The 23,844-nt window shown below is 34.5% G+C and overlaps 1 pseudogene across 1 annotated transcript; it reads left to right on the top strand.

The window, feature by feature from the left end:
* Positions 1–15,603: 15,603 nt before the first annotated feature.
* Positions 15,604–20,551, top strand: LOC143246286 (glutathione peroxidase-like; annotated as a pseudogene). The gene is made up of 3 exons (XR_013025901.1): positions 15,604–16,028; positions 17,312–17,455; positions 19,815–20,551. The product of XR_013025901.1 is annotated as a glutathione peroxidase-like (transcript).
* Positions 20,552–23,844: the final 3,293 nt, after the last annotated feature.

Here is a 23,844-nt window from a genome sequence, read left to right as displayed (position 1 = left end):
ACTTCAATTGGTTCACTGTTGCAATAAACTTATACGATTTAATTAATTAATAGCTATCAAAATTATAACATTGAATATTTAATAAAGTATTTTTAACAGAAAATAATTGCTTCGTTAAAACAACTTGAGTAACTGGAATAGAAAATAATCGTTTCCGAATTTGAGCTTTTTACTCTTAACATAGTTATAGTATTGTATGAAAAACAAAAATGTTTATTTTCATTATTCGATGAGATTTGTCAAATATAACTCGTGCTGATTTTATAAAAACGGAAATCATTCCGATCATAATATTTTTATTTTTTCTTTAAAATCAATAAATATAGATAAAAATAAAAGCAAGTTTAATTTCATTAGGTTAAGTGTGGAAAAGTGTGTTGGTTTTTCATTAAGCACAAGACCACGTAATGGGTTATCTATGCTTTTTCCACCACCAGGGGTATCGAAACGCGGTTTCTAGTTGTGTGAATCCGCGGACTTACCGTTGTGCCACTAAAGGTAAAGAAAAGTATGATCAAATGAAATACGAAAATATAAACGTTTTAGACAAAAAATATTAATACCAAAGTTAAAGTTGTAAACACAAAAGATTTGTTTATTTGTTATCAAGCATGAAACTATCGAAACCCGGTTTTTAGCGTTATAAGTCTTCAAATTGCTTACCGCTGAGTCACTGGAGGCCAATACAGAAATAATTTTATGTCTGTGAGTTGGTATCCTGAGGATAAATATTTCATTCTCCCGATAGCTCGGCGAATAAGAGTGTGTGTATGTGTTTTCTTATAGCAAAGCTACATCGGGCCATCTGCTAAGCTCACCGAGTGAAAACGAACCCCTGATTTTAGCGTTGTAAATCTGTAGATTTAACACTGTCCCATTGGGTGGCAGTTCAGAAAACAAACAAACCACTCTAAAATTGAAATATAAAATGGCGTGTTGGTAAGTGAAATATTTTGCTAATCACAGCAACAAAGAAATTTTTGCTCTGTACAATGGAATTAGTTTGTTCAGAACATAAGCCACCTCCCCCAGCACATGTACTCTATCAAGTAGATTTATGCTACACATCCAACAACCATTTGTTTGTTTGTTTTTTGAATTTTGCACAAAGCTACTCGAGGGCTATCTGTGCTAGCCGTCTCTAATTTAGCAGTGTAAGACTAGAGGGAAGGCAGCTAGTCATCACCACCCACCGCTAACTCTTGGGCTACTCTTTTACTAACGAATAGTGGGATTGACCGTCACATTATAACGTCCGCACGGCTGAAAGGGCGAGCATGTTTGGCGCAACGGGGATGCGAACCCGCGACTCTCAGATTACGAGTCGCACGACTTAACACGCTTGGCCATGCCGGGCCCGCCACTGGGGGGGCTTCTAATTAAAAGGAGTAATGTTGTTTTAAAAACCCACTTTTGTGAGATCACTGCATAAAATAAACCCTTTTATACCTAAGAAAAGATAGGAATTTTCAAAACTTAATACTTTCATATTTAACGGGAATTACAAACCATTGATTTCATAAATTTACCAACTCGATCACAATAATCGCATGCACCGCATTTAACGAGTTACATTTTGTTACATTACACATATCACCTGACAGAGTTCTGTTAAGAAAATTAAGATGTTATAGAACGTCTTAATAGACAATAACTGTTTGGTTAGAATTTCGCTCGCCGTCCCTAATTTAGCAACAAAAGACAAGGGGAAAGGGAGTTAGTCATCACCACCCACCACTAATTTTTAGGTTTTTCATTTACCAACGAATAATGGAATTGACCGTCGTATTATAAAGCCCACACGGCTACAGGGGCAAGAATGTTTGATGGAACGGGGATTGAAATCTGCGACTCTCAGTTTGTGTGCCAAGCGCCCGCACTAACTGACCATGCCGGAACAGAAGGTCATAAATAAAAGTACAAGTACTGCGAAGGATATCAACAATTTTATTTTCTATAGATAATATTATGACTGGCGGTCAGTCTTTCTGAGAGAAAGTTTTCAGAAAGGGCAATGAGGTGTAACATTTCACTTTAGCTCTAATTTTCAATTATTTTTATTCATTTTTTAAAGAAAACTACTAACTAAAATTTAGCGAATAATACTAGCCCATTTTCCGTGGCACCAGTGCATTAGATTATGTGATGTATTAATAACGTCATATCTGCACCCTGAGAATGGAAAAAATAAAGTTCTTCGTGACGAGAAACGGGAAAATTATATTCCTATTGCAAATCTACATGCACACATAATAAAACTTGCGTGAAGTTGGGGGTTACACATTGCGTAATAAAATCGTTTTTTCAGTATCATGTAAGCAAATGTTTCATTGCAGTATGATTGTAGTGGTAGCCAAAGTAGAAGCGTGAGGCTTACAAGTTTCGCATATTTACTAGCGAAGGAATATCATAAGAGAAAGGATTTCTTTCACTGAAAATGTTGCCAAGATTGAAGTTGTGTGTGATAGAGTGAAACACAAACCATATCCTTGACTGCTCCTTAGTATATTTTTACTACTGATACACTCTAACTTTTATGTAAATACTGTTTGCTTGGTTTGTACGTAAAGTTTTGTTTTATAACAAATTGCATAGGTGATATGCTGTCGAATTATTTAGTTTCTTTTTTTTTATTGAGAAACGATTTCTATTGGTTGTTATTATATTAATTGTATAGTTTTATGATTTGTCATTTAAGTGGTTTTATTGAAAAATCTACATGTGTAGAAAAAAATAATCCATGTTGTGATATCAAAGGGCAGTCTTTTCTGCAACAAAAAGTACCAGCGAATTATAATTACTCAATACACCCCTTCATTGCCCCCCAGTGGCTCAGCGGTATGTTGGCGGAGTTACAACGCTAAAAACCGGTTGGGCAGAGCAGAGATAGCCCATTGTGCAGCTTTGTGCTTAATTCAAAACAACAACTGTTTCATTTTAATAATTTTTTTCTTAATGATTCGGTATTGTTTTCTTTTCCTTAATGGCTGATGTTTACCCCTATGCTATAAATGTGTGGAACATTTAAAACATTTTGCACGCTGTTCTGACACAGAAAGTTTATCAGGTTTTGTATTGCACAAGTTAATAAAAATGTTAAATGATGAATGCTTTCTGTCTGAGTTAAAGAGTGCTCGTGTTTTGTGTGTAGGTATGTATGAAGAACAAAAAAATACTTTGTTCGGTTTCTGTTAATTTTCAAATATTGTCTTCATATATCTAACAATTTTTACGTCTGTAATTTTTCAACTTCGTACACATATATTGCGCGCGATAAGAAATTCTGAAAAAAAGTTATACGAACGCTTCCTATGCGCAGATGGGCCCGGCATGGCCATGTGGATTAAGGTGTTCGATTCGTAATCCAAGGGTCACGGGTTCGAATCCCCGTCGCACCAAACATGCTCGCCCTTTCAGCCGTGGGGGCGTTACCATGTCACTGTCAATCCCACTATTCGTTGGTAAAAGAGTAGCCCAAAAATTGGCAGTGGGTGGTGATGACTAGCTGCCTTCCATCTAGTATTACACTGCTTAATTAGGGACAGCTAGCGCAGATAGCCCTCGAGTAGCTTAGTGCGAAATTCAAAAAACGAAAAACAAAAAACTAGTGCAGATAGCTCTTATGTAACTTTGCGAGAAATTCAAAAAACAACAACAAAAAACAAGTGCAGATAGCTCTTATGTAACTTTGCGCGAAAAAACAAACAAACCAAACAAACATCTCTCTTTTGGTTTGATTGGTTAGAACATTCTTGTTTACTTGTATGGCACATGTAGTTCGTATGCTTGTTAGGTTACTCAAGGAAAGCCGCATGAAACAGTACATATAGTTTTTACAAAAATTATAGTTTAGAATTTCAAGAAAAGTAGGGTATCGTCAAAAATACTGTTGGCAAATGATGTTGGTTCATTTATAAAGTATGTATTACAGCATAAAGCAGACATGTCCTAGGAGTTTTTATGGTCGATAGGAAGCTTTTCACTGTTTTCCATTTCTTTATTTTCTTAACCCCACAGTGACATTTTTCTAATGCCTTCTTAAGCAACGGAGTAGACTCGAATTTATATTTAATTCGTTGACTGTGAAGTTAGTATCTATATAATTTTAGCTAATATTGTTTGTTTGTTTTTTAATTTCACGCAAAGCTACACGAGAACTATCTGCACAAGCCGTCCCTAATTTAGAAGGAAAGCAGTTAGTCATCAAGTCATCACCACCCACCGCCAACTGTTGGGCTACTCTTTTATCAACGAATAGTAGGATTGACCGTAACTTTATAACGTCCCCACGGCTGAAAAGGCGAGCATGTTTGGTGTGACGGGGATTCGAACCCATGACCCTCAGATTACGAATCAACACCCTAACCACCTGGTCATGCCGGACTAATTAATATCGAATTTTGATCAAAGGAACCAACCTGCATAGTTAGTAATATTTTTGGTCGTAATTCCAATAATATCTCACAAAGCTTGACCAGCTTGGGATATTTAGATTAGCTCTAAGTTCATATACTAAGCTATATTTTTTAAATAAAAATATGTATAGTAGAAATAGGTGTATTAAACATTCTAACCAGTACTTTTAGTGAAGGTTGCATTAAAAAAAGAATATAGTGTAAATAGTTTTTGAGGCAAACATGAAGCCATTTTACTCTATGTTTACGTATATAATATACACGGAAAAGCTTAGAAAATAAAGACATATATTGTTTCGTTCACATAAAGAAATTATAAAATTAGTAGAATTTTTTTTCTTCTTTATTCTGCATTCCGTATACAGCATAAACGATTAAGAATCTGAAATAAAATGCTTATTCACAGGAAAACTATTTGATTTCTAAGTCTCTTGGTAAAGCTTCACTCATTGGGATATTGTTCATTTTTATTCGTGGCGCTAACAGTTCAGTATAACGTATACCTCTGATGGGTCAGATCAGAAGTAAGATTGCGGACTTACGACATTAAATTTCTGGGTTCGATAGTCTATGTCCGGAAAAGTGAAGATAGTTCATTGTGTTGCTTTGCATTAAAACAAAAACAATATGACTTACTTATAAAACAAATTATACACCTTGACAAAATATCACTGGAAATACAAACACAACGTGTACCAGCTTAATCAAAGTTTTATATCCTGTTCAATCAGCTTCATCACTTCCAGTAGAATAAAGATTGCAAACCCCCCTCACCAAATCAACACTCAGAACTCAAAAAACATTGTGGTGTGACAATCTCTGAAACACAACCACTGGTGATTATTTTCAAATGAGGTTCGTAAGAATTTTTTTTTTTTTTTTGCATAAGAATAGCAACAGAAGGTATATCGCCCAAAGGATAATTTAAAAACTAAAGTTATATAAATGTCTAATCTCACTGAAAGAAAAATATTACTTAGTAGTTGCTAAAAATATCTCCATACTACGATATTTCTCAAACACTCCACCCTGATGGAAAACTGTTTATTATTTTAGGAAGCGAGGTAGTTGAAGTACCAATCACCGTATTTATCATTTCTGATTTCACCATGCTGTATACGTCTTTTAAAAATCAAGGTACGAATACGAAAATACTGTACTTCATTCAAAATTCACGAAATGTTACCAGTGTTATTCGTTCGTTTGTGTCATTAAGGAAGCACAACAAAATATATTATTTGATTAAAATCACTTGTTCACACATATAAATAACAGGCTTGCATTTATCTGTCCGGAACTTACAAATTTCTCAATCAAACGCTACGAATCTAATGTCGTTAGAAGGGTTCTTTGTCCGAGGATTCTTGGCTGCATATTGGCTTATCTATTCAGAACTACTTTATATATATCTTTTTTTGCTTAGTCAAACTTCTTAATGCGACGAGCATGCTACATGATGGCAATATCGTTGCTATTACGTCACAAGTAGTTTCGATTTCAACTCTAGTTTTTATTATAGTCCGTTCAAAACCATGTGTTTATTACATTGCAAACGGGCATTCAGACGTTTATGCATATTATGCTAAGTTTACCTTCATCACAATTTTACATTTACTTTGTTTTGCAATAATTTACCTTCTGTTTGTTTCAAGAACTGCTATAAATACCTCTCAGTTACATAATTTTTTTAGTAGGGATTTATTTTTCGTTTTTGTGAATTTCTTTGTTTGAATTCGTATGCCACACACAGAGCGTTCATAACTCTTATAGATACCATAACCATTCTTTACTGTTCACTTTACGTGTTGATGTAACTTTATTTGATAAAGTGTATTTATTTGCCTGACAACATAAACATTTTTCAAACACACCACAATTTATTGATCCAACAAATAATGCTTGCGAGAAGGCTTAGCTTAAATACCATGCATGAAAATGATAGGATAAGGAAATTCAAGCAAAAGGCATGAAAACCATCGTAATTTTTTGCGGGTCGCGGCTGGTGTAAGCATTCAGGAAACAATACGCTTTATATTATCTCATGCTCTATTTACGTGTATTTAGATTTCGTAAGAAGTTATTTCTCATTTTAATGTATCCTTTGGTTCTTATTTGCTGCCTTCTTCAACCGCATTACCCTTTAATTTATAGTTTCTTTTTTATTCTTTAGGTAATGAAACTGTAACACGTAACACTTAAACAAAACATGTGGCTAGCATTAACTATAATCATACGGAAACAGTTTTCATTGTAATCGTTCGTCCACGTTTGAAAAGGAAGTTGCAGGCTTCGTTTTCGTTCAGTCATTGTATATGTTCTCGGGATATTTTTAAACATGGCGTCACGATGCTGCGGGTCTTAAGTACGTCAGATTAAACTTAACGAAGCATTATTATCACCCGTAGCATCTGTAGAGAGGTACAAAGTGGACACAAATTAAACATATACCACCGAGACCCATTAAAATATCAGAACAAAGATCAGCTTCAGAGTATAAAGGTAAAGTGCTGTTATAATTAAAATAAACATTCGTTAAAAAGCGGTAGCGAAATGTATTCCACACGAACTCAGTAAAATTAGCAATGTAAATAAGCTAATTTAAAAAGAAAAGCTAAGCAACGCCTCAATTTTTAATAAGTTCACACAAAATACAATAAAATTATTGTTAAACTGAAACACTCGGGTATGCTGCACAGCTTATTTAGATCCAATGTCTAGTATAGGATGCCTGTAGCTATAAGTCAGCCAAAACATATGTCAAACATTTCATATAAGTGACTTTCAAAATTCATAAACTATTTCCCTTTCCAAAGGTTTGGTTTGATTTGTTTGAAATTTCGCGCAAAGCTACACGAGAGCCCTGCGCTAACCGTCCCTAATTTTGCAGTATAAGACTAGAGGGAAGGCAGCTAGTCATCACCACCCACCTCCAACTCTTGGGCTACTTTTTTACTAACAAGTAGTGGTATTGATCGTCACATTATAACGCCCCCACGGCTGAAAGGGCAAGTATATTTGGTGCAATGGGGATTCGAACCCGCGACCCTCAGGTTACGAGCAGAGTGCCTTATCCACCTGGTCATGTTGAGCCCCTTCACAAAGGAAATTACCCGTAATTTGCAAACACAAATATGTGAAAGTTGTAATTCTTTTAATATTCGATAGCAGGATTTGCTTGAAATAGGCGTTTGTACAAGAATTTTTTTAAAGTAACTTTCAACTTCAGGTAATATTTTTTATTAAATTACTTAACAAATATTTTTAGGGTAAACCCAGAATTGGTTACCTGCTGTATCTACTGCGAGAATCGTACCCCTAGATTTTAAGTTTGTAAATTTCCCCCGTCCCACCAGGGGACTCTTAAAAATACATGAAAAATTGCGTAAACAAGACATAAACTGTGTTTTGATGGCTCGATTTATCGACTCGAAGCCTGGGTGGGAGTCGCGAGATGAAAACCCATTAGTGCACATATTCGACCCTTCAGCCGTGAAAGCATTATATTGTAACTGTTAATCCCACTATTCACTTATAAAGAGTAACCCAAAAGTTGGCGGTGGATGTTGTTTACATGAGCTATATTATTGAAAAAGTAAATCGTCAAAATTTGTCTTATAAAAATAGAGTTTCAAGAAATTCCCTTTCATCAGATATAAATGCTTAATGACGCCAATTAAAATCGTGTATTATCTATTTATTAATATCTAATTACTTATCCTTGCTATTAACCTCAACAATAATACCTGTTAAAACATAATTCAGTTAATAACTTCAGCTTTTCTCACTTGATTTTAATCTTTGCAAAATTTCATTTAAAATAAACAAATGTTTGTACGTGACATTATTCTCAGGAAAAAAAAAAGGCTTACGATGGATTCTTTGGAAAACTAAAACTGAAACCTTCACCTACGGGACTATTGTCAAGAAGCATAGTTATAAGATAGAACGTGACTAGATGTAGTGACATAAACTTTCAGGCCTTGAAGCTACAAAATCGTTTTAATATAATAAACTCATTTTCCGTATAATCTGACAAGTCCTTAAAAGTGTGGTCAGGTGGTTAAGGCACTTGACTTGTAACCCAACGGTCGCGGGTACGAATCCCCGTCACACCAAACATGTTCGCCCTCTCAGCAGTGAGAGCATTATAATGTGACGGTCAATCCCACTATTCGTTGGTAAAAGAGTAGCCAGAGAGTTGGCTGTGGGCGGTGATGACTACCTGCCTTCCCTCTTGTCTTATACTGCTAAATTAGGAACGTCTAGCGCAGATAGCTCTAGTGTAGCTTTGCGCGAAATTCGAAACAAACCAAACCCTAAAAGTGTATCTTTTCCAGCTTGAAAATATAAAAAAATTGTTTGGTGGTAGTGATGCTGAAACCCAAAACGATGAGAAATATAACACGTGTACCATTTCTGAAATGTCAACTGATTGTTATTAATACATCAATACAACGTAATTACGTTTCAATGTTTTTCACAGAAGAAATTCGGCAAGATTTCTCTGAAGTGATTATAAGATTGTGATAGATAAAAATGTGTAACAGCAGCAGGTATTTCCATTTGTAATAATACTTTTACACGAACGATAAGACCAGTAAATTACAATGGAGATATTTAATTATATCTTTGTCAAAATGAAAATAGAGAAACAATCAAATTTCAAATAAAAACAAATCTTATTGAATCTTTGCCATTCAGTTAAGCACCCAAATGATTGAGATATAATTGGTTTGGATAATTTGCTTTAATGTTGTAGTGTGTGCTGATTTGAAGTTGATATTTGAAAATGAATGCTTCATAAATACTAAAGTCTGAAAATCTTTGTAAAATATAGCACGTGTTAAAAATCCTGGACAGACTTATCAGAAAAAAAGTTCATCTTTACGAATAACTCGACTTTAACCCCTTGCTCATAAAAATATTTTCTGAGAAAACATAGTGAATGGCATTTATGATCACTAGATCACTTACACAAGATTCTCACAATTAAAAAAACAAAAAAATAAAAAGGGTTTCAACACGCAATTGAAAAAAAATGATATTTTACAGTATGGGAAATGTCTTACGTTAACTTTTAGATTTTAGAATATTCTATTTTCTTGACACTATGTGATGTAATGGTCAATATTTCAGAAGTATTAGCTGTATTAATACGACTTCCAGAACTAAACACGTATAAAACATGATCAGTAAACACCCAAAATGACCTTTAATAATCATAAAATCACAACCTCAGAAGATATACCGCTAAGTATCAGATGGACTGTCTTTTAGATTTCATTTTCTATCAAGTAAGAGGCGTGACCGTATTGATCAAGAAATTTACATCAACAACTGACAATACATAATATGTATGATTTCATGCCAAACCTAAAGACCAATAAATATCCAACAAAAATTTCGGTAGCTTTATAGGAGAAAACCGCCAAAAGGAAGAGACATACACGGTGGTGTCCGATTCAGACATCCAAAATTACCAACCACATTGCCAGATTGTGGAAAGAAATATTGATTTTTCATGTGCTATATTAACGCCACCTTAAAGTCTACAATGAGTTAAACTTTTTTTCTGTAAAGCTGTACCCACTTGTGACGTATGTTTTACTCCCAATGATGGCAGCCTAAAGCAACCGAAACATATGGTCTTTTATGTTGGCCGTTAACTAAATAAGGTTTTTATTGAGCATTTGAAACGCTGTTATTACTTTTGATTTAAAATTTGATGATAGTGGACAGATTTTTATGTTTTTTAAGGTGTAAAAGAACTGAGTTTGTCTACATAATTACGTGGATAGAGTAAGCAACGAATTAAGCTGTCACTGGTTTTGAAAAATTAGTTAAATGATTGAAAGAGCTAGTAGCTAGGTCTTGCTACTTTGAAGGAATGCAAAATGGAATAGAGAATAAGGATGTAACTTACACAATACATAAAGACTCTGAATGAACTTAATCTTTTGGACACAATGCACATACAATTCAAAATTACTTAAACGTCTTAAGAATAAAAGTCAATTTATGTTATTGGTGATGTGTTCAGATATCTTACAGAGGCTGCTGAACCTGGTGTAAGCTTTGTGAGAAAGTGGTTTGAAACACTTCACACAAAACTCGCTGTGTAGTCAAAGACGAATAGTTTATTAAAGTTTGACCCTCCTCGCCATCCTACGTAACTTGTTAAATGCACAAAATCTGTTACTTTGGTTCCTTTGTGACAGTCTCGCCTTAGGACTATTAAAAAGTGTTGTATCGATAGTCGTACCCAGATCATTGACTCTAATCGAACGTTGCACCGTACTCGTCATATGGATTTGTTAGGAACAGGTAGGATTTGATTTTATTTAGTTGCTAATATTATCCACTGTTTTTATCTGGAATGAAACTTAATACTATAAGCTTTTCTAAACTGAAACATTGGGTACGTTGCCATAACTTAAATATCAGATTGTGAATAGTGTTAAAATGCTGAGTCACGTAAAAAAAAAAATTGTTACATTTAAAGTAGGTTACTTGAAGGTAAATTGTTTGTTTCCGTATTCACCATGCATAAAACAATTACCGCTAGAACTCAAGTACGAATAAATTAGTATATTTCGTGTATTTTTTATTACGTTTGTTTGAGCACAAGGAAACTATGTAGATATAAATCTAGTGAAAATATTGTTATTATATGTTATAAATAAATTGTTGTTTGATATTAAGCTCGAAAGACTAGCTATGTTCTGCCCACCACAGATATCAAAACCCGCTTTCTAGCAGTATAAGTCCGCAGACATATCACCGGGAGGAACAAATATATAGATACACGGTTATCATATGCTGTGCAAAGATAAACTGAGTGACACCCTTAAAAACATTTAATAATGCTTAATTCTGTTCATCACATAAAGCAAGACAACTAGAGGCTCCAGCCGAATCTATGTGGTTTAAGTAAACTTTTCGAAAAATAAAGGAAAAATATAAACATGCCGTTTTAAGCCTACATCAAACAACTTTGAGGACGATTCCATTAACTCTAGATAAACGTCAATGGAAAGAAGAAAAAATTTAAATATGAAATGTACAAAATATACCTTAGAAGCGAAATTATTGCTTCATCGAATTGTTCGAAAGTTAATTATTTACATTTGTCGTTATGAGCTGAATGCCGACATGGAAAGAGTGAACAGGTATAACATGTGAGAATAAAATACAGAAGAATTATCTTATCTGGTTGATAAAAAAATTGGTGTAAAAGCCAAATCTTGGTTACTTCTTCTCAGCTAAAGATGTGATAACATGACAATTTAAATTGAAAGATAAATTTTAAAGTGTGATTGGATGATTTCTTGGCGCTTGATACTACCTGACTTATACTTTTGCATTTTGTTTATGACTATAATTATACAATTGTTTTCCAAGACAATGGTTACCTGTAGTATATACAGACAAGAAATATCTTGTAAAGTGAACAAAATTATTTGTTCAAGGAGTCCAAAACTTATTCATCTACTTTAAAAAAAATACGTGCACGGGTATGGCTAAACTGATAGCGTGGCACATGGTTCATTTATTGTTTGTTTGCTTTTTGAATTTCGCGCAAAGCTATACGATGGCTATCTGCGCTAGCTGTCCCTAATTTAGCGGTGTAAGACTAGAGGGAAGGCAACTAGTCATCACCACCCCTTGGGCTACTCTTTTACCACATCACCAAGAGGCCATAAGTGACATATTCAAATAGCAAAGTGTAACTGACACGGTTCAGTTTTAAATTACACCCGGTAGGTTGATAAACTACCTTATGGGTATTCTTAGGGTTAGTGATGCGCTACAATTTTTTTTTTTTTTACTTTCGTTTTCTTTCAACCAGGAAGGAACCAGTTTTCTTTTAGAAGCTGAATCTGGACAGTGAATACATTTAATTTGTTATAACCAGTACATTTCGTAACCATGAACACAAGACAGGATCAACAACAACATCATCACGACTCTTTCCTTTGTCTTTTGTAGAATAGGTAGTGGATTATAACTGAATTAGGTTTCTCAGAGAGCAGTGCAGATGGACGAGTTTGATAAACGGGTAATAAATCGGGCCAAAAGACCAAGCGTTGTTAAACAATGAAGATTTTGCATTATGTTTGGTTTTCTTGAGTGTTTCCTCGTGCATGTTGGGGCGGATTTAATGGTCAGCTAGCTTAGCTAAAGCTGACCGGCCACCGTCTTCAGACTTGGCCCCTATTTGCTTTGCTTAATGTATAATATTTGTATGAATAGAGCACGCCGGGTTCTTTTTTCTTTTAAGCTGACTAAGCATTTATATTTAAATCCGCCCCTGCATATATGTACTTACTTAACTGGTCCACTAGTCAGTCATTCTCGACTCATAATCTGAGGGTCACGGGTTTTGAATCCCCGTCACACCAAACATTCCCTTTCAGCCGTAGGGGTGTTATAATGTTACGCTCAATCCCACTATTCGTTTATAAAAGAGTAGTCCAAGCGTTGGCAATGGGTGGTGATAACTAGCTGCCTTCCCTCTAGTCTTACACTACTAAATTAGGGACGGCTAGCGCAGATAGACCTCGAGTAGCTTTGCGCAAAATTCAAAACAAACCAAAACAGTTATTCTCTGTAACATAGGTGACAGACAAATTCAGTTTGAAATTTGGTTATTAACTTATTCTGCATATTTTTGTACGCTGGTTGCCAGGGTTTTGTTGTTTGTCTTTTTACTTTTTATTTTTATTTTTGCTCAAAGCAAATATACATTTTTTCCATTATTTATAGTAATGTTTTTTGTCAACGTCAGATCTCTAGCATTATATATTGTTTATTTGTTTCTAAGGTTTTCAGAAAGTTACTTGAGGCCTTTTAGCACTATTCGTCCCTAATATTGAACTGACAGACAGAGGAAAAACACCTAATTAACACCCCCTACCGCCAATTCTTGGATTACTCTTTATTAATGAATAGTGGGATTATAAAGCCTCCATGGCTGAAAACGTTCGGGGATGGGAATAAAATCCACTATTGTGAATCGAGTGCCTTGACCAATAGGTCATGTCAGATCAGCATTGCGTGAAAATAAAATTTGTCAGAAAGGAATGAAATTACAATTTGAGGAGAGGAAGCAAAATATAATTTATAAACGCACGTGACATTTAAAATAAGTCCTCATTTGCTAAGCAGTAAGTCTAAAGGCTTGAAACACTAAATATCAGGTTTCAATATCGGTGGTGGCTACAAAGCAGATAGCCCATTGTGTAGCTTTGCATTTAACAACATAACAAAGGTAAAAGACTTAACAAGATGTGATGATACAATGATTATGAAGCAATGAATTTAAAATTTGTATTTTTCTGCTGAGAATAGCAGCGCAATGCGTTCCATTATAAACAGTATGGAAAACGTTATGTTCAACTTACTAAACGATCATTGTTATTAAAATAATAATAAAGTAAGATAAGAGCGGACGTAAAGCAAATAATTATAATAAAACTAGTTCTTAAACTAAGCTTGACAGTAAATAGAGGTAAAGAGGATATGGTAGCAAATTTAATTCGTGGCAGAAGATAAAAATAAAACAAAACAACAAATTCTATGCACATATGCCCTTGTCACAAAAAGCTTAGAACGACATCTTTCAAAAATAAAGACATATTAAATCAATAATTCTGCTAGTTTAGGAATATCTTTGACAGTTGGCAGAAAAGATAATTATAACTTGCTGCTACAAAAAGATAATTATAACTTGCTGCTACATAATAAAATACCACATACAATTTGTACATGCAGTTATGCTACCAAATACTGGATTGGTGTAAAACTTCTCTAAGATTTCATAAAACTAACTAACAGGTTTAATTTCTTAAGAACTTATAAGAAAAACTCAATTTTGTGAGACATACTTTTCTAAAGAACAATTTCTATGTACGATATTTAGTACAAATACTATAGTTGATTTTTTTTATGACTACTTACGGTATAGAGTAGTTAATCATTATAAGACAAGAGTTCGATTCTCTCTTTGAATCTTCAAAGTGAAGTTGAAAGTTACAACCTCGTCTCTCATCTATTCACACAAACATAGTTTGTCTTTGTTTGTTTGTTTCTTGAATTTCACGCAAAGCTACACGAGGGCTATCTGTGCTAGCCGTCCTTGATTTATTAGTGTAAGACTAGAGGGAAGGCAGCTAATCATCACCACCCACCGCCAACTCTTGGGCTACTTTTTTACCAACGAATAGCGGGATTGAACGTCACATTATAACGCTCCCACGGCTGAAAGGGAGAGCATGTTTGGTGCGACGGGGATTCGAACACGCTACCCTCGGATTAGGAGTCGAACGCCTTAACCGACTTGGGTCATTATATTTGTAGCTTACAATAGTAAATTATGACAATAAAGATCCCCCATTAATTTAAAAATTAATTACTTCGTGTTTTTTTTCTACCCAATGGATCAGGAATGAGTTTAAGGACTTATAATGCAACAATCTGAGGTTCGATTTCCCACAGTAGGCAAAGCGCAGAAAATCTATTTTGTAGCTTTGCGGTAAAACAATCAGAATTTTCTACCCATTTTTTTTTCATTATTTTCAAGGCAAATGTTTCATAACATATTTTTCTGTCAAATATACCTTAAAACTATGATCAAAATTTTTAAAGTGAATAATACGATTCCCTTTCTACTGGGCCCGGCATGGCCAAGCGTGTTAAGGCGTGCGACTCGTAATCTGAGGGTCGCGGGTTCGCATCCCCGTCGCGCGAAACATGCTCGCCCTTTCAGCCGTGAGGGCGTTATAATGTGACAGTCAATCCCACTATTCGTTGGTAAAAGAGTAGCCAAAGAGTTGGCGGTGGGTGGTGATGACTAGCTGCCTTCCCTCTAGTCTTACACTGCTAAATTAGGGACGGCTAGCACAGACAGCCCTCGAGAAGCTTTGTGCGAAATTCCAAAAACAAACAAACAAACCGTTCTTTGAGAGGCTATGGTCACGTGATACATTCGTGGAAGCGTCAAAAGTGTTGAGTCATGTTACGTCGTTTATACAGCTGGAGGTACAAAGTTATTACATATCAAAACGTTACATAAAATGTAAAAACTAGAAAAGTAGCTTTATGACATTACCAAAGTACATTTCGTCAACCGTGACCAATTAATTCTTGATAGGCTGTACTGGTCTGTATATAAACTCGGTTTAAGCGAATGAAACTGGTCACTTTTCTTCGTTCTATTCGAATTCAACACACTAAGATAGCAGGTTAGATTTAAAGTTATCATAATAAATAGCCCTCTTCTTAATCAGAATGGGGTGGAAGGACGTAATATGGCTAGTGGCCAATACCTTCGTTCTGTTCCCGTCAGCCAGTTTCGGCCAAGAAAACAAACTGATTAGCCGAGCCTGTTACAGGGATCCTGGACAAAGTTCTATTCATGACTACACTTTACCTGACATTTTGCAAAGAGACAATATCCCCTTGGCTCATTTCAGGGGTAAGGTAGTACTAATAGTCAATCTGGCAACCTACTGAGGGTTTAATTGGCACTATCCTCAACTGAATGCACTCAAAAAAATGTTTAGCAATGAAGAATTTGAAATTTTAGGCTTTCCTTGTAACCAGTTTGGACTGGTTAGTATATTGCTATTTTATTTTATTTGACTGTTAGGCTTGTAGAAAAATACATATAAATACAAACCGAATAACACACTTCCTCTCTCTCTCTCTCTCTCTGTCTTTTCTTTTTTTAGCAGAATATTATAGTATTACAATAAACATTGTACTAATATCAAAGGGATTATGGATAAATTGAATAAATGCAATTCGTTGTATTGATGTAAAAGTTTTCACATTAAGTTCATTGTATCAAACATCCTCAGAAGAAACGTCTTAATTTCTTGTATGACGAGTATTTAAAATGAATAACTTAAATGATGATAAACGTTCACTGTCTAGTGACTTCTCCAAACTTTATTTAAGATTGTTTAGTGCTGGTTTTAAATTATGGTGAGTGATTATATCATCACAGGAAAACTTAAAACGTTTTTCAGCAGTTTGAACTGAAATGGTGCTGTGGTTATTCCATTAAAATATCTTTTTTGTCCAAAAAAGTACGTTACAAACTTAAGGAAAGATGAAAGTTGTGATGTAATGTACCTTAAAAACAACAGATTAAGATTTCCATATTTATAAAGTATTAGCCTGAAAAAAGATGTGTCATCTTAGTCAAAATATTCAGACATAACACAACAAATTCACCCATTCTTTCTCTTTGAGTAGTCAGTAAATCAATGTACTTTTGATATTAATAGCATGCTGTTATTAATATAAACATAATATTTATTGAGTTACTTATCTTTGTATTCACAAACGCAGCTCAGCAATCGTACCATGCGCTTAACGGTATAAAATTCAGTTTTGTTGATAGGTACCTTTTTTTTTATATAAACGAATGGGAATGCTTTTTGAAACGTTTGTTTTAAACAGGAAGATATAAGTAGCGTTAATATTTTTAATAGATAATTCTGTTTATCATAAATATTATTTTGCTTGCGCATATATATATATATTTATTGCATATATTGTATATTGTGTGTGTATATATTTACATATATCTTTTATATTATTACTTAAAAGTTACAAGTTTTAAAATAGAATATTACGTGGTTCCTTTATTTTTATCAACAATGAAATATAAAATCATAATATCAAATATTTGTATGATGAAAATCATTTAAACTGTCCGTCTTTATGGAAGCGTATGTTTCAGTTTGTTAAATATATGAAGAGATCACTGAATATTCCAAATTTCATTTTATTTGTACAAGTTGTGAAAATTATTAATGATTTCTATATTAAAATCAGAGAGCTATACTGACATTTAGTGTATATTTCAAAATGAATCCTGTCCGTAGCAAGAACCAGGCGCTAATGGCACAGAAATTATCAATGGTCTGAAAGGTGTTCGTCCAGGGAATGGTTTTACTCCGAATTTTGTGATGTTCAACAAAATAAACGTCAACGGAGACAACCAGCATCCACTCTATGCATACCTAAAGGTGAGACGCATTTAAATATGTTCAACGTGACATTTTTGTGAATAGTAATTCTTGTAACTTTGGAAAAGCTTTTGTTTAATATTATCTTATCATATATATGTGCATAACGTGAGAAAGTACGTAATTAAACCCACTAAAGAGGGATAATTCATTATTTTGGTTTTGAATTTCGTACAAAGATTGTCGATGGCTATCTGCGTCTAGCTGTTCCTAATTTAGAGGGAAGTTATCTAGTCAATTACCCATCTCCAACTCTTGACTCTACTCTTTTCTCAACGCATAGTGGGATTAAGCGTCACATTATAACGCCCCTACGTCTGAAAGAGCGACCGTGTTCGGTGACGGGATTCGAACTCGTATCACACAAATTGAAAGTCGAGCGCCCTAACCACCAGATGACGTCAAGCCCCAAAACTGGCAATAAAAGTCACCCGGAATGTCGTTTTTATCAACACTCTGTTGTTCAGAAATCAAAATTTTCAACAGGCCGTTACAGTCCACCATTACTATTTTCTCATCACTTAATGATCATCAATTTAACCTATTATTTATTAAATAACGCTCTTTATTTGTCTCCCGGTCGCGCCAAACATGCTCGCCCTTTCAGCCGTGGGGGTGTTATAAAGTTACGGTCAATCCCATTATTCGTTGGTAAAAGAGTAGCCCAAGAGTTGGCGGTGGGTGGTGATGACTAGCTGCCTTCCCTCTAGTCTTACACTGCTAAATTAGGGACGGCTAGCACAGATACTGTGGTACTCTTTTACCAGCGAATAGTGGGATTGACCGTCACTTTATAACGCCCCCACGGCTGAAAGGGCGAGCATGTCTGGTGCGACAGGGATTCGAGCCTGCGACCCTCATATTACGAATCGAACGCCTTAACCCACTTGGTTATGCTGGACATCTTAGATTTAGTAAGCATTTTGAAAGATTTCTTACAATGTGGTTAGGTATGTTTTATTATTATTATTGAAAGACAGTGTCATCAGTCGGATTAATGTTCTACATTACAGTGTGAACCTGATTTCACTGTAAGGATTGTTTCATCCCATATGTAAGCGTGTGAAACAAATCATTGATGGTGTATTTTTTATCATCACACAAATATATATCATTTTTATTAGAAGAAAGGTGATTAATGGTTATCATCCTTCTTCCTTTTGTTTCTGAGTTAATAGTTTTTGTATCAACAGTTTGCCATCATGACCAGTGTATCGTCGCAACATACATAATATTACTATCTCGATCAATGAGTAACTTGTATATTGTCTTTAATATGATGGCCCCCCAGTGGCATAGTAGTATGTCTGCAGACAGAAACCGTGTCATACCAGTAGTAAGAAGAGCACAGATAGCCCTTTGTGTAGTTTTGTGCTTAATAGCAAAACAACAACTAATACGGCGACCCAGCTTCTTTTTTTTCAGTTTTGTGTGGATTTTGTTGCTGGTTTCCAAAATGGACCCTAAGCGAACTTTTACGTTTGCTTTTTCCCGTTTTTCGTTGTTTGTCAAAGTAGCCTCGGTGTTTGGTCGTTTTTACAGCACGAGAGTGTCCTTCCGCTCTTATGCTTTGTACTTCAGGTTTAAACGGTTGAAATCCGTGCTGACATTATTTTATAGACTTACCCTTGACTAATCAGAAATCATCACTGGGGTGGGTCTAGCATGGCGTGGTGGTTAGAGTGCTAGATTCATAATGCGTGGATAGTGGGCCTGAAGCACAGCGCCGAACATATCCTTCCAAGGCCTCATACTAATGGTTGAAATTTGTCTGCTGAGTGTACAAGCAGGTTCCATAACTGGAAAATATTCACATGCTTATTGAAATTAGGATTTCTAACCAACATCTGTATATAAACAACCTATATTATCTAATTCAACTTCATGTCTAATATGTTTTCATTACAAGTATGTAAACTACTAAGTTAGTGCGGCGTGTGCTGATAGAAAACATAATGAAGGAATGTTTTACAAACCTTATCTGAGCTGCTGAATAGAGCTTTCGACTTGCAATCTGCAGGCCTCAAGTTCGAGTTCCGTCGCTAAACATGCTTGCCCTTTATACTGTGACAACGAATCCCACTATCCGTTGATGAAAGAGTGGTCTAAGAGTTGGCGGTGGTTGATGTTGACTAGCTGCCTTCTCTCTAATCCTACACTGCTAAATTAGGGATAGCTAGCACAGATATCCCTCGGGCAGCTTTTCACGAAACTCAAACCTGATCTACGAAGTTTTAACATAATTGATTTTCTTTTATTTAGTATAACTGTCACGATCTCTTTTAGTAAATATGTACAGCTTAGAATAACTTTGTTCTGTATGCAATTCAACTTTTTCCTTTATTGTTTGCTCTGGCAGACATTTTGTCCATCTCCTACTGCTAGCTTTCGGAGTACAGAACGACTTTTCTACAAACCCATTCACAACCGAGACATCCGCTGGAACTTCGAAAAGATACTGGTGAACAGGTACGGTAAACCGTTAATGCGTTACGATCCGTCAACTCGACCGTTGAACATTGCCCCAGATATTCAGTGTTTACTGCAGCACGGATTTATTCTACGCCCAACAGGCCCTGGTGAATTTCCAAATAGTTTTTCCAAAAAACAAATTCCCTTGTTAGATCCTTACCCTGTCGTTATTGGACCTACTTCACCCACCCCTCCGAATAGAGCACCTCAAACAGGAGAAGAATGTAACTGTTAATATATGGGAATATAAAAATTTGGAACCTAAATCTTGATGCATTTTGTAACTATTATTTTCATACTATATATCTGAAAACGTAGTTAATTTAATAGGAAACTCTTAGGTCGCGAGTACTTTTCTTGAATAATGTTACTGTGGTAAACGATATTTATATAATCACGCTGACTAGTAACAACCGACAAGAGATTTTACTGTAAAAACTGCTTGCAGTAAAAACAATGAATACGGCCTCAAACTTTATTCTGTATTTCAGCGGTAAGTCTGTAAGTTTCTAACGATAAAAGCTGGATTTCTATATCCGCGGTGGAAAGACCACACATAACCTGTTAGGTATATTTGTACTTAACACTCCTACGAGAAGTGGGGCCTAATAGGCCCCAGAGCAACTTGAAAGGTTATTAATATTAGGCTAATAATTTTGTATTTAAATGAAATTGCCATTTAAATCCATTAATGAATGGATTAACGAGATTCCCACTGTCCCTATCTACTATCTAGCGAAACCACAGCCAGGGGAACGGGCTTGGAGAAATCAGGACTAGAAACGTCTTTTCGTAGGAGTGTTAAACAAATATCTCAAGCCAAAAAGTGCAATATTCAAACAAAGAGAAGTAAAGAAATGATGAATTTAGCCATAATTTCCGTTATTTTATTCGCATAAGTTCTTTAAAAAAATGTTTGTAAATAGCAGAGTAAATTAGAAATTCGTGGTTTGAGAACATTAATCAATCAAGTCAATATAAGCAGAATTATAAGTAAGATTTTTCCTTTCTATGAAGAACTAATCAGAAACTGCTTTAAAACAGTTGGTTAGTTTGGATGTCCTTCTCTGATGTTTTCTTGGTTTTACAGTGCATTCAGCCAAGCGACTACAGTGTGGATAGGAAATGTTTAATTTTACTTTGTTTTGATCTTATTTTTGGATGTTTTTTGTATATATATATATATATATAAGTAAAATTATCATGCTAATAAAAGATAAACATGCACCGTTGTGCAAATCTGTATTTTGTATTTTATTTACTTATGTATGAATATGCAACTTAAACAATTTTATAATATTTCAATATGTGTAAAATAAAGCAAGCTAAATGACTATGTCTCTGAAGATAAAACAGTTCAATTAACTACTGGTAAGATTTCGGTCAATGTATTGTTAGAGAGAAATTACCCTCACACAAATAATATAAAGCTAAACTTACACTTCCATTCTTTAGAATATTCATGTTTCTTTGCTACTGAAAACTGCCAGATTTCTTTTTGTTTTAAAAGGAACAACACTGGAAAACATTGAAGTAAAAAACTTTATACAGAAGATACTTGATAAAAACGAGGACAGAAACATGCATTTCGTTGCTGCTAATGAAACTTTAATGTAACAGTTCTATTCTGTGTGATACCCAATCTATTCGAAGCTACAATTTTCGAAATAATCTCAAACACAGCGGTTCCCAATATCTGAAAAAAAAATATCCTGCAGGGCAAAATTGAAGGGTAGTTCGAAAAGTTACCAACTTTTTCTAATAGCCAGCACTCAATGTTTGTGTAGTGTTGACTCACCCTTAGATTAGTTATTTAATAACATAACCTTCCTCTTAATAGCTTAATAGTTGATTGGCAACCACTTGTTTCATATACAACAACAGTTAGGACCTAAATCAAACTAGTCATGAATTATGTTTATGTCATAAATGTCATTATTTGTATAGTTTTCACAATAATTTTGATTTCTCGGACATAACTTGTATAAATGAAATACATTAAAATAATATATCTTACTAAATAAAAATATAAAAGATATGTTGTATCAGATTAGGATGCAGTCAAGAAAATACGTTTCGATGTTCTGCTTTATTACAATCCCTGCAAATATTGTTAAGCTAAATATATAAATCCGTTTCTTAAGGTGCTAGTCAGCAACAAATGTAAAAATAAATAAAGCTTTGAACTTGTACTATCTGGCAAAAAGTAAAAAAAAGAGTAAATGTGTTGTGTGCCAGGTTGGACATTGAATCTTTATATACCAATACACTGAACCACAGGGTTAAGCATTCAGGTATTGTTTCTAAAGATCAATCCTGTATTAATCAGTTACAAAAGTTTCTTTTCAAGGAATTTATTAAATAGCTTGATTTCATATTTAGTACTCCAATGATTATGTAGGTGAAGCTGCAGTAGTTCAGTAGGTAAATCGTTATCTAACATTTTTTGTGTCAATATATAAACCAGTGTCGATAATTAATTTCAACATAAATAGAAACTCATGCGGCACATAAGATAAATAGGTACGTTAGAAATATTAAAGTATAAGCATAGCCATAGTTATTTTCGAACTTTTATTTAAAGAGCGGTCAACCAATCAGTTGCAACCATTGCCTGTCTATACGACTATTCTAAACCAACTTGTAGAAATGACAGTCACTTTAATAAAGTTACGTAGGTGAGGGTGCAAAGCGTGTTCAGTAACATATCACGGGCTCTGACCTTGGACCATCAGATAAGCATTTACTATGCTTTTCCAGTCCTGAAAAACAAAGACTTAATGAATCTCTAGCTAATTTCAAGTCGGTTTGTCACAAACGATTTGTTGATAAAAAGTTTTACTGACTTTAATTAAAAGACCAAGGAGGTTTATTTGTTACTTCATGAATAAACTTCACAGTAACATTAAGTTTACTGTGTGGAATAAAACTGTTTCAAAATTGTCGTTTTAAATATTTCACTATCCGCTACTCAACAGAATAAGAATGCAGGAGTAAGACAAGAACAAAGTCACAACAATATTGGGTACATACTACTAACACACTATTATTTACAGTTACTTATACCACACAGTAATGAAAAGGTAATAATAACATGATGTATTTATTTGGGAAATACTAAAACATGTCATGTTGTATTTTTATACTAGGCCATCTATCAATTACTTTGGGAAATCCGCACCAATCAGAGAAGTCTCGCCTGAAAATAACGCTCTTTCTGATTTCTGAGAATGTTTCTGTCCACCACAAAGTGTAGGTTGTTGTTTGTTAAGTAACTATTATCTCTTTTGAACATATTATCCATGTCTTGTTTATTTTATGATATTCCTTCACTTTAGTACATGACTTGGTTTCCACCCTTGTATAATATCACATCATGTTGTTTGAACATCCATAACGAGACAAAGCTTCGATAACACTTATAGGGAAGATATAAATATGAGCAGAAATAGTTGCGTTATAAGTGCTACGTCCTAGCTTTAGTATATGTATGTATGCCTATCTTGATAGGAATACTACTGTCAAAACTAAATTGGTTTTACACTTTTTGGGCTTACGTTGTCCTTCGCCTAAATTTGCTGTATTTCTTAAACACCGTTCATTTGCGTCTCTTCCTGTGGTAACTTATCTAATAGGTTGAACAATACTTTTTTTTTTCTTTTTACAGTTATCCAATTATTAGTTATTTTGAAAAAAATAGCAAAATAATCTGAGAAAGTAAATGATGTCAAAAGGTCATATCAAATTAGAGGGTTAAATAAAAAAATGCTATAAATAAAGACTACAAGAAAAACTAATAAAATAGATTTAAATACAATTCAGTGAAATGGGGGATGAAAACATTCTTTTACCTATTTTGTTTTAACAAAATAAGAAATACCTTTGATTTAGCCCTAATTTTCTTTCAGATGTAGGTC

This window comes from Tachypleus tridentatus, chromosome 3 (assembly GCF_004210375.1).
Source record: "Tachypleus tridentatus isolate NWPU-2018 chromosome 3, ASM421037v1, whole genome shotgun sequence".
Taxonomy (NCBI): Eukaryota; Metazoa; Arthropoda; class Merostomata; order Xiphosura; family Limulidae; genus Tachypleus; species Tachypleus tridentatus.
Note: the sequence above shows the minus strand (reverse complement) of the source record. Positions and strands in the feature narration are given on the sequence as shown.